Source organism: Sciurus carolinensis, chromosome 9 (assembly GCF_902686445.1).
Source record: "Sciurus carolinensis chromosome 9, mSciCar1.2, whole genome shotgun sequence".
NCBI classification, from domain to species: Eukaryota; Metazoa; Chordata; class Mammalia; order Rodentia; family Sciuridae; genus Sciurus; species Sciurus carolinensis.
Window position 1 is genome coordinate 55,809,211 of NC_062221.1, and position 12,180 is coordinate 55,821,390.

The 12,180-nt window shown below is 40.0% G+C and overlaps 1 protein-coding gene across 3 annotated transcripts in view; it reads right to left on the minus strand.

Annotated features, from left to right (window-relative positions):
- The window catches only part of Liph (lipase H), a 43,543-nt gene that overhangs the window by 26,104 nt on the left and 5,259 nt on the right, over positions 1–12,180 (minus strand). The window lies entirely within an intron of this gene.

Genomic DNA, 12,180 nt, shown 5'->3' on the forward strand with positions numbered 1-12,180 from the left:
ACCCTCACCCCGGAACACCCCAAATTCCTGCATGTACCTCACTGGCAGCATGATGAAAACACGCTGTCAGGGGTGCACATGCCTATTATGTACATGTGCGTCTAGCCTGCTAGACCGCGATTTCCTTAAAATGGGGTCTTACAACTTGCATATGGCTCACCGTGCCCTGAACATGGTAGAGGGCTCGGTAACCGAGTCCTGCATGGTTTAAGCACTTCTTTTTTCTTTTTTTAATTTGTTTTTTAGTAGTCAGTGGACCTTTATTTCATTTATTTGTTTGTACGAGGTGCTGAGGAAGGAACCCAGCGCGTCACACATGCCAAGCAAGCGCTCTACTGCTGTACTACGTCCCAGGCCCCAAGCATTTCTCGCTGTGTGGAATACCCGCCCCGGATGGCGGTGGAGAACACCGTGGGCCACGCACTGAGCCTTTCTGCAGCTTCTCAAAATGCTGACCACCGTCCCCGCTCTTGGTCCTCCTCTTCCGTGTTCCTCAAGCACCACCTTCAAGCCCTCAACCTACAGAGCTCACTCTAGGGGTGACCTTAGGAGAAAGATTGGAGATGAGGCAGGGAACAGCACAAGATGAGCCTGGAGCATCTTTTTAGGCCAGAAAGTAAGAAAGTGTTCAAAAACATGCCACACATGCAACAACAATGACAATCCCAAACAAGAAGGTTGGGAATATAGCTCAGTGAGACAGAGCTTGCCCTAGTATGTGTGAAGCCCTGGTTTCAATTTCCCAGCACTACAAAAGAAAAGAAAAAAATGTCACAAGGGTACAGAAGAGAGCTTGAAGAGGCTTCCATTGACCAGATCAGATCTGAGATAGTCTAAGCACACTTTAATTTTTCCCTGCAAGGGGACTGAACTCAGGAGCATTATACCTCTGAGCTACATTGCCCAGCCTTTTTCTTTTGGTACTGGAAATTGAACCCAGGGGTGCTTAATCATTGAGTCACATCCCCAGTCCTTTTTTGTATTTTATTAGAGACAAGGTCTTGCTGAGTTGCTAAGGACCTCCCTAAGTTGCTGAAGCTGGCTTTGGACTCATGATCCCCTGCCTCAGCCTCCCCAGTCATTGGGACTACAGGCATGCACCACCTCACCTGGCTCAGCCCTTGTTTTTAAAATTTCATCAGGAGACAGGGTTTGCTAAGTTGTTCAGGCTGGCCTTAAACTTCAGATGTTCCTGCCTCCCTAGTAGCCAGGATCACAGGCATGTACCACCACACCAAGATTAGCACAAAATTATTAAAAAATTATTAAAGTATTGAATTTGAATTATAGGGCTTTGGGAAAAAATAAGAATCTTCAACCATACAATAAGCTGATAGATAAAGAAAGAAACAAATAAATAAATGGAGAAGAGAGGAAGATTCTTTCAGTATAGGTTGAAAGTTGAGTGGTACATATGGAAAGAGTGCTGGAATTGAGACTCATCATTTGGTAATCATCATAATAAAGATTAGTTAGGAAAGAATCATCAACACCAAATTCTAGATCAGGTGGTGTCGGGATTTTGATGAGAAGCATATTTGTATGGCTTTAAAATGTCTCCCACAGATTGCTCTTTAGTGACTAGGGAAGATGCAGTATCTATGCAGAGGAGAAATTGGCTAACACCTTAATTAAGTTACACAATTCAATACCACCAGTGAGGGGCAGAAGGATGTCATGTGCCTGTAGCTATCGTGGTCTACATAAGATTATAATGGGGATGCGGAACTGGACTCTAACCTGGAGGAAATTTCATCTCAGACACACAAAAAGAAAAAAAAAAAAAAAAAAAACTACCTTCTTCTAAAAAGTTCAGTGTGATGCATGACATAGAAAGAGTATGGAACTTGCTGAGTGTGGTGGAACATGCCCGTAATCCCAGCAGCTTGGGAGGCTGAGGCAGGAGGATTATGAGTTCAAAGCCAGCTTCAGCAACTTAGTGAGACCCTAGGAAACTCAGCAAGACCCTGTTTCAAGATCAAAATTAAAAAGGGCTGGGTATGTGGCTTAGTGGTTAAGTGCTCTGGGGTTTAATCCCTGGTACCAAAAAAGAAAGAAAGATAGATAGACAGACAGACTGTGGTAATGTTCCAGATTGAAGGAGACAAAAGAAAAAAAAAAAAAAAAAAAAAATGAATGCAATACCTGGCCCTAGACTGGATCCTGTATTTAAAGAAAAAAAATGCTATAAAATAAATTATCCAAGCAATTGGGATATGAACACACCAAATCAGATATAAGTATTTCCTTGGTGTTACATTAATTGAGGTAGTTAACTATAGTATGGTTATGTAAGAGAAAATCCTGATTCTTAGGATATAAATTAAGAAGACTATCAACTTGAAACAGGCCAACAGAAAACAAGAGGGCCACTGGTGCAGACCTGTAATCCCAACTACTCTGGAGGCTAAGGCAGGAGGATTGCAAGTTCAAGGCCAGCCTGGGCAACTTAGAGAATCCCTGTTGCAAAATAAAAAATCAAAAGGGCTGGAGTGTAGCTCAGAGGTGGAGTACTTGCCTAGCCTGTGTGAGGCCTTGAGTTCAATTTCTAGCACACACACACACACACACACACACACACACACACACATAGGCGCACACACACATGCATATACACACAAAAGAAGAAGAGGAAAGGGAAGTTCAATGAGAATTTAGGAATCATTTGCCCTGTGCCCCAATTCTTTCTGCATCACTTGCATACCCAGGAACTATTCCTCCCTAATTCTGAGCCCAGAACAGCCTTCATCCCAGGGTCCCTGTTCATCCTTAATAACCTGGGCCCTTTCCTGTATGCATTTATCTGAAACCTCTTGCAAAGGTTTTGACACTCAGGAGTGAGTGAGGTTCTAAACTTAAATGAGCAAAAAAAGTCCAAATAGATGGTTAAAAGTAGCTGGGCATGGTGGTGCACGCCTGTAATACCAGCAGCTCGGGAGGCTGAGACAGGAGGATCTCAAGTTCAAAGCCAATATCAGCAAAAGTGAGGCACTAAGCAACTCAGTGAGACCTTGTCTCTAAATAAAATACAAAATAGGACTGGGGATGTGACTCAGTGGTTGAGTGCCCCTGAGTTCATCCCCAGTACCAAATAAAAAAACCAAAAAAACAAAAACAACAACAACAACAACAAAAAATTAAGGAGGCTTAGAAACACTTCACCCTAAAAAAGAGATGCTTAATTTTCAGCTCCAAACTCACACATTTTTTCTTTTACTTGTATCACCTGGTAGGCCACAGTGAAGCTTGCTCACAATATAAACATTTCAACCTCTCTTTCACTTCCTCTTCCTGTAGATTGCATGCTTCTGGAGAACACTGACCGAAACTTGTCTGCTTGCTTGTAGAGCCAGTCTCGGAGCAAATAACTGTTTAATTAGTCATCTTATCGAACAGGAGGTGTCTAGGGTAGGGCTGAGTCTTTCAGGTTTGCCCATCAGTAAAGCTGGGTTTTGTTCCTGTGTGACTGACTCACCAGGTGGCCTAGAGAAATCATGTTATCGTTCTTGCCACCTGTCTGCCCAGGAGAGGGGTGCTATTGAGATTAATTCTGAATGAGGTCATACTGGGAAACGCAGACATTCCTTTCCCAAGAAGAAGATGGTTTAATCACTAGGTCTGTTCACTTTGAGCCAAATGAGTTTTCTTAGGTCATGGCGTCATAAGTCATAGATCTGAGTCTATGAAAGACTCAGAAGAATTGTAAAGTGTGGGGCCAGAACTGCTGTTTTTCAGCAAAAACTGCCAACTTCAGTATCTATGGAATGGTTCAGCCAACCTCCTGGACCGTCATAGGCCCTTAAAATTGACAAGCATTGAAAAGTAAGAAGGAGGGGCTGGAGTTGTGGCTCAGGGGTGGAGCCCTTGCCTAGGATGTGTGAGGCACTGGATTTGATCCTCAGAACCACATATAAATAGATAAGTAAATAAAGATCCATCATCAACTAAAAAAATTAAAAAAAAAAAAGAAAAGTAAGAAGGACAAAATAGATTTTTAGTTTTCATTTGAGAGAACCATCCTGACATCATATATTATTTTAAATGTCCTAGCTGTTTCTATAATGGCACTGTGCCCTGGACAAGTGTTTTGTAAGTACCACATGAAAATCAGTAGATGAAAGGAAATCCTCTCTCTCAGTTCTAAATAATGTACGAGCTTTATATGTATTATCTCGTCTCTTTGGAGAGCATGCGCAGTACATCTAATGGTCTTTTGTTGTTTTGTTTTTTGGGTTTTTGTTTGTTCGTTTTGGCACCAGGGATGGAACACAGGGCCTCGTGCATGCTAGGCAAGTGCTCTACCACTGAGCAGCATCCCCAGCCCTAGTCCAGTTTACGCTACGTTCTATATGAGGAAGCATTTTAAGGAGAGAGTCAGGTAGTAGTAAAATAAAACACACAAATAAATATAAAATTGCTACCTGTGATAATGAGTCACATAAAAGAGATACTGTGTGAAATGAGAACTTGAATAGGGACCTTGGCCTGACAGAGGGATTCCAAGTTTTCTCTTATATCATCTGGAAATAACGTATCTAAATGCCAACACTGGGGAATTTTTTTTAAGAGAATAATAAAAGTATAGGAATGCCAAAGTATAATAATGTCACACTCAGGAGAATTCAGATTCTCCAAACTACTAAAACCTTCATGTCACAGATTTTTCCTTCTATTACCTAAGCTTAATGGTTCAGATGTTACATCCTTCTTTATTTTAAGGTATTCCTTTTGTCCTGAATATCGCGAATGATATTTTTACCATAACTCTACCCTCTTTTTATTAACATTCATCTAGCATGTCTTTATTTATCCTCTATATCTTTTTAAAAAATCTTTAAGTTGCTGATGGACACAACACCCTTTTTTTTTTTTTTTTTTTTGGCGGTGCTGAGGGTTGAATTCAGAACCTTATACTTGCAAGGTAAGCACTCTACCAACTGAGCTATCTCCCCAGCCCCACAATACCTTTTTTAAAATTTACTTTTATGTGGTGCTAAGGATCAAACCTAGTGCCTCACACATGCTAGGCAAGTGCTTTCCCACTGAGATACTACCCCAGCACCCACCCTGCTTTTATTTTATAAGTCTTTTTGCTCTAAGGGATCTTACATTAAGCCTCTAGTGTGACTCTATTTTATGACTCAAACTGAGACCTTTAAAAAAAAATAGGAGAGTTTATCTCATTAACATTTATTGGCAGATTTTAATGGTGGCCATAGAAGTGCCTCACTCAGATCTGCCCTCAAGAGAGCTTTCTGTAGAAAGCACAGAACCCAGGCGCCATGGGCATGCCTCAGTAAGTTAAGGCAGGAGGATCATGGGTTGGAGGCCAGCCAGGGCAATTTAGCAAGACCTGTCTCAAAAACAATCTGTAGGGAGCACAGTTGAGTGGTCCCATGGCCTCCAGCTGCTCCACAGCATTAACATGGAAGCCATGGTTCTCCCAGGCTCACCCAGCAGGGAACTGAGCACTGCAGGGTCACTAGAGCCAGGAATCCCCACATAGGATTCCTCTAACCTGTTACTTAGGCTCGGGGACCTCCCATCAGTCTAGCTGAAGTACACTCAGAATCATGTGCTGGGGTCTGAGGCTCTTTCTGTCCAGTCCTTGCTTTCCTCTCTTCTTTCCCAGCTGCCAGGCCTGCAACATGGTGGGAAAGCTCTCTGCCCACTCCAGCACCCTCATCCTTTTTCCTCCAATAGCTCTCCTACACATCCAATCCCATCTGGGTGTCTGCTTCTCAGAGGACCTGAACAGACAAGTCAATTTACTACTGTAATGCTTTACTTGCTGGTTTTAATGCCTGCTAGGTTCACTACCATTTGCTATAAAGAGTGTCCTCTCTTTTTTTAAATAATTTTTTACTTGTCAATGAACTTTTTTTTTTTCTTATGCAATGCTGAGAATCGAACCCAGTGCCTCACACTTGTAGGCAAGTACTCTACCACGGAGCCACAACTCCTCAAAGAGAGTCCTCTTTGAGGTTTTTTTGTTTTTGTTTTTGTTTGCTTTTTATGTATTCTTTCTCACATTGTGAAGTTTATCCTCTGTTTTAATTCTTCTGGTATTTAATTTATAACTTTATATGAAATATTTAAAATTATATTTCATTAAGAGATATAAATGTATGGGCTATATGTCAGAAATAAACGTATACAGAATAGATATGTTGCAATAGATATGTTTTTATTAAGACTGAATTATCCACCAATGTAATGCCTGGCAATATTTTTGAGTATCTGAAAACTATTGCAGCCAGGTGCAGTGGTACATACCTGTAATCCCAGCCACGCCAGAGGCTGAAGCAGGAGGATTTCAAATTTGAGGCTAGCCTCAGCAATTAAGTGGAGACCCTGTCTCAAAATTAAAAAGTAAGGGCTAGGGTTGTGCTCAGTCAAAGGGCACTCACCTAGCTTTCGTGAAGCCCTGAGTTCGATCCTTGGCACCACATAAAAATAAAGGTATTGAGCCCACCTACAACTAAAAAATATATATTAAAAAAATTAAAAAGAGAAAAGGGATGGGATGGGGATGTAGCTCAGTGGTAGAGCTCCCCTGGGTTCAATCCCCAGGACCAAAGAAACAAAATGATACAAAAAAACTGTATTTCAGATTGTCTTGGAGCATGTTTTGGCTTCTACCATGTGTTCTGCTGCTGATCTTTGCCAGAACAGTTCTTTCTTTTCTCTGCCCTTGTCCTTGTTGTATGTGGTAACGTGAGGCAGTATCTAGTGATCCTCTGTTATAAATGATGAGGACATTAATACGCTTCATACTTCTCCCCACTAACTGAACTGCTATCTCCTGACTTTCATTAGTTATAAATTTGTAATTCATCTGGCGACTCCTTTTGTAGCTTTAAAATAAATATTTAAGCATCTATGTATTGGTGCATCAATCACAGATAATTTCTGTTCTATTTACTGTAGCTGTTCTATCTACTCATTCTCTACCAGGAAACACGACAAAGTTAATACAGTATTGCCTCTCATATCCTCCCTGACCCTATTTCAGAACACACACTTGCACAAACATACACCTCTTCCCCCATTATCAAAGCACAGTCAATCCTCATGATTTGTAGATTCCATATTTGTAAATCTATCTGGAATCCCTAAATCAACACTTGAGGTATTTTTTCAGTCCTTTGTGGACATGTGCACAGTGGCAAACAATTTGAGCTACGTACTGGCAGCTGAGGTTGAACAAAGTAACACTCTTCCTTGTTTGCTTCAGCTTTCCCATTCTAAATGAGTGTCCTTTACAGTCACTTAGTGACAGTCATTTACTACCATGTTTTTTTGCTTCCTGAACTACCCACAAATGTGTTAAGTCCTGGCAAGGATTTTCAGGCATCTTGGTTATTTTACTGCTTATAATGGCCCCCAAAGAGCTGAAGGGCTGTCTAATTTTTTTTTTTTTTTTTTTTTTTTTTTTTTGAGATAGGGTCTTGCTAAGTTGCTTAGGGCCTCACTAAATTGCTGAGGCTGGTCTTGAATTTTGATCCTCCTGCCTCAACCTCCCAAGTTGCTGAGATCACAGGCATGTACCATCATGTCCAGCTCTAATAAACAGTTTTGAAGGAATACATTGAATGTATCTTACGTTGGACCACATTACAAATTAGTTTAAGCTTCTTGCGGGCAAGGATTGTGTTTTTTTTTGTCCAACATTGTCTACCCAGTACCTTACACTAGAACTTGCCTTTTTGTTGGACTCCAAATTCTCAGGAAATTTGGAAAATGTGAAAGCACTTGATATTTAGTGAAAATAAATTTTTTTAATGGCTTTACCCACATAAATGGAGTTCTTTTCCATTTCAATTTATATTAGGGTTTTTTTGTTTGTTTTTGTTTTGTTTTTGGTACCAGGAATTGCACTTAGGAGCACTCAACCACTGAGCCATGTTGCTTAGTACCTCACAAAGTTGCTGAGGCTGGCTTTGAACTCTTGATCCTCCCGCCTCAGCCTCCTGAGCTGCTGGGATTACAGGCGTGCGCCACCACGCCCGGTTTATGTTAGAATTTCTAAAATGATCAACTATATTTGTGAGTTCCAAATGCAAATCTCTTTGGGGTGATTTTGTTGCTCAGAGGCACTCTTAGCAGAGTAGAACCAAAAGTAACTATAGAACATGTTAAACTGGTTTTTAAAACTTAACCTCTTCTACTAGAGTTTATTTCAAACAGGAAAAATTTTCTTCACCTGTCCTTTTCATACTATGCAATGCAGTTATTCTGAAATGCCATTTCCTTTTGACACCTGGAAGATTACAATTGGATGGGTGATGTCTACAACATCCTTTGATGAGGCATTCAGGTTGTTTGGAGCAGGCCTGATTATCATTTTTTTGCCTTCTCATTCTTAAATTAAAGGAAACATATCTAAGTAAGACATCAGAGCAATCTTCTATAACTTCTTTAGTAACAGCTTATTCGTAGGTTTTGTTGTAATCTAATGCATGATCACCCACACACCAAAGCTGGCCAGACCCCTTTATATATTCTCCATGGCTGCCTTCCTCCTGTAACCGTGGAATTGAGTGGTTATGACCATTGGCCCATAAAGCTGGAACTATTTACCATCTGGCGCTTTACCAAATAAGTTTGCCAGCATGCATGAGGCCCTGATTTCAATGCCCAGCACCACACACACACACAAAAATAAAAAAGAAAAAAGAAAAAGGAAAGAAAGAAAAAAGGAAAAAGAAAGAAAGAAAAAGTTTGCCAACCCTGGGCTAGCATCTTAAACAAAAATACAACATGATTTTGGAAAGACGTGTTTTGGAGTAAGACTTAGGTTTGAAGTCCAACTTCATTGCCAAATAACTATGTGAACTCTCATAATTAATTGCCTAACGTCTCTGGGCCTTAGTTTTCTATTTGTAAAATGATCAGGATAGTGCTAATCTGTCAGGCAATGCCATACAGAGCCACGCTGAACTTGAAGCAAAAGAGAAAACATTACCCCTACATATACTTATCAAAATATCCTCTCAAGGGGACAGAATGGGGCTCCATGGTACAGCACTTGCCCAGCATGTGTGAAGCCCTCGGTTTGATACCCAGCACCACAAAAAAACCCAGATCTTCTTGTACTTTAAACCAAGTGAGAAAAGTTCTTAAAAGCTCTATAATAAAAATATATGACTGTACATAGAAAGTCCTGTGTTACTCTGTCTGTTCACACACCTGTGTCAACGCTCATAAACTGCCTAACAAGGAAATGAAGGTGGCCTGGGCCCAGGAACAAAGATGATTAGAAACACTTTTCCCATTGCACAGTAACACAGGGTTTATAAACAAGCAAAAAATACTATTTTAAGCAAAATTTTGAAATTTTGTTCATCATGCATTTATTTGCATTGAATTTGATTTTTTAAAATATTGTATTGAGTCAGGTGCTATGGTGTACAACTGTAGTCCCAGCAGCTTGGGATGCTGAGACAGGAGAATTGAGAGTTCAAAGCCAGCCTCAGCAACTCAGTGAGACCCTGTCTCTAAATAAAATCAAAACAGGGCTAAGGATGTGACTCAGTGGTTGAGTGCCCCTGAGTTCAATCACTGGTACCAAAAAAGAAAAAAAAAAATACACACACACATACACACACACACACACACACACATACACACACACATGCATGTATATAAAAATATGCATGTATATAAATTTATAGATATAAATATATATAAATATTGAAATATCAATTTCAATCTAGATTGCTGAGTTTTGGCACCCTCCTCTCTTTAGAGTTTGTACCTGAGCCAGAGGCAGTGGCACACGCCTGTAATCCCAACATCTAAGGAGGTTGAGGCAGGAGAATTCCAAGTATGAGACCCTAAGCAATTTAGTGAGGCCCTGTTTCCAAAAAAGGCGAGGTGTGGGGGGCAGGTGGCACTGGGAATGTATCTCAGTGGTTAAGCAACCCTGGGTTAAATCCCCAGTACCAAAAAGAAAAAAGAAAAAAAAAAAAAAAAAAAAAGAAAGAAAGAAAGAAGAGAAAAGAAAGAAAGAAAGAAAAAAAGAAAGAGTTTGAATGCCTCTCAACTCACAGCTCTTATCTTACCTACCTCACCCTGATCCTGGCCCTGCTGTCTGAATTGTTAAAAGAATTACATCTAATGTCCATGAGGCAGAATACTAACTTGCTAAAAAATGAGCAATTGTTGATGATAAATTTCCTGAGAGGTCTCTTAAGAAAACTAAATGAGCTCATGTAAGTAAATCTCACTGTACATGGTATTTGATATGTAACAGGTAATCAATAAATATTAATTCTTCCCCTTCTATCATTTTAGCTCTATGGGCCCGTGTACAGATGACAGTGCTTCTGCCTGGCCAGAGCACTAGACTAGGAATTTGAGACCTAGGTTTGGTACTTGCTCATGAACAAGGTTTAAAAAGTTACCTAATATGTTTCTCATGCTAAAATGAAAGATTGGTTCTTCATTCCCTCAAGATTTAACTAACTTCTAGCATTCCTTTTGGACACAAAATTCTGATTGACCAGCTAGCTGATTTAACGATGCAAGAAGACTCTATTTATTGATTGATTTTGTTGTTGTTGTTTTTTGGAGGTGCTGGGGAATCGAACCCCAGGCTAGGCAAGCATTTACCAACTGAGCTATATCCCCAGCCTGAGGACTCTACTTATTACTATTTATTTAAAAAAAAAAAAAAAAAAAAAAAAAGGACTTGGGTATGTAGCTCAGTGGTAGAGTACATGTTTGGCATGCATGAGATGCCAACTTTATTCCCAGCACCAGCACCACTAATAACAACAAAAAAATTTCCAGAGTAAGCTTGGAACAGTGGCACACACCTGTAAGCCCAGTGGCCCAGGAGACTGAGGCAGGAGGATCTTGAGTTCAAAGCCAGCCTCAGCAAAAACAAGGTGCTAAGCAACTCAGTGAGACTCTATCTCTAAATAAAATACAAAATAGGACTGGGGATGTGGCTCAGTGGTCGAGTGCCCCTGAGTTCAATCCCCAGCACCTCCCTCCAAAATAAATAAATACATAAATATAGCAATAAATTGAAATTTTTTAAAAATTTTAATTGAAAGATCTGAAATAACCATACTTAAATTCTTGTAATTAGAATGCTGATCAGATAAGGGTTGTGTCACCTTTATGCAAGCACTTTTGTTTTTTCTGCTAATTAAATATCCTCTAGTTAATAAACATGGTTCAACATGCTACAACAAGGTTGAATCTCATTCCCAGCAACAAAAAGAAAACAAACCCCCCATCCCCAAAACAGGATGAATCTTAAAACAAAATGAGTGAAAGAAGTCGGTCATAAAAGACCACAGATTATGGGCTGGGATCGTGGCTTAATGGTAGAGCTCTTGCCTAGCATGTGTGAGCGACTGGGTTTGATTCTCAGCATCACATATAAATAAATAAAGTAAAAGCCCACTGACCACTAAAAAAATTTTTTTAAAAAGACCACATATTATGATTCCATTGCTATGAAACATCCAGAATAAGTAAATCTATAGAGCCAGAAAGCAGATTAATGGTTGTTGAGGATTGAAGAGGGGGCTAGATGGGGTATGATAAATAACTAAAGGGCACTGACAGGGTTCCTTTCTGTAATCATGATTTTTTTTTTCCTTTAGTGCTGGACATTGAATCCAGGGCCTCATGCATGCTAGGCAAGTGCTCTACCACTGAGCTAAGTCCCCAGCTGGAACGGTATACTTTAAGTAGGTGAATCATATAGTAAAGGAATATACTTCAATAAAGCTGTTAAGGGCTGGGGATATAATTCAGGGATAAAGTGCTTGCCTAGTGTGTATGAGGCCCTGGGTTCAATCCCTGGCATTGATGATGATGATAATAATAGTAATAATAATAATAATAATAATAATCACAACAAGAAGTTATTTAAAAATGGTTTCTGGTCTGTAAACATTTTTAAAAAATTAAAAAGGAAATAAAATAAAATAAAAATGGTTTCTGCCAGGTGTGGTGGCTCATGCATATAAACCCATTGACTTGGGAGGCGGAGGCAGGAAGACCACAAGTTTAAGGTCAGCCTTAGCAATTTAGCAAGGCCCTGAGCAACTGAGATAGAGCAAGACTCTACCTCAAAATAAAAAATAAAAAGGGCTGGGGATGTGGCTCAGTGGTTAAGTACCTCTGGGTTCAATACCCAGTACCTCCTCCCCCCAA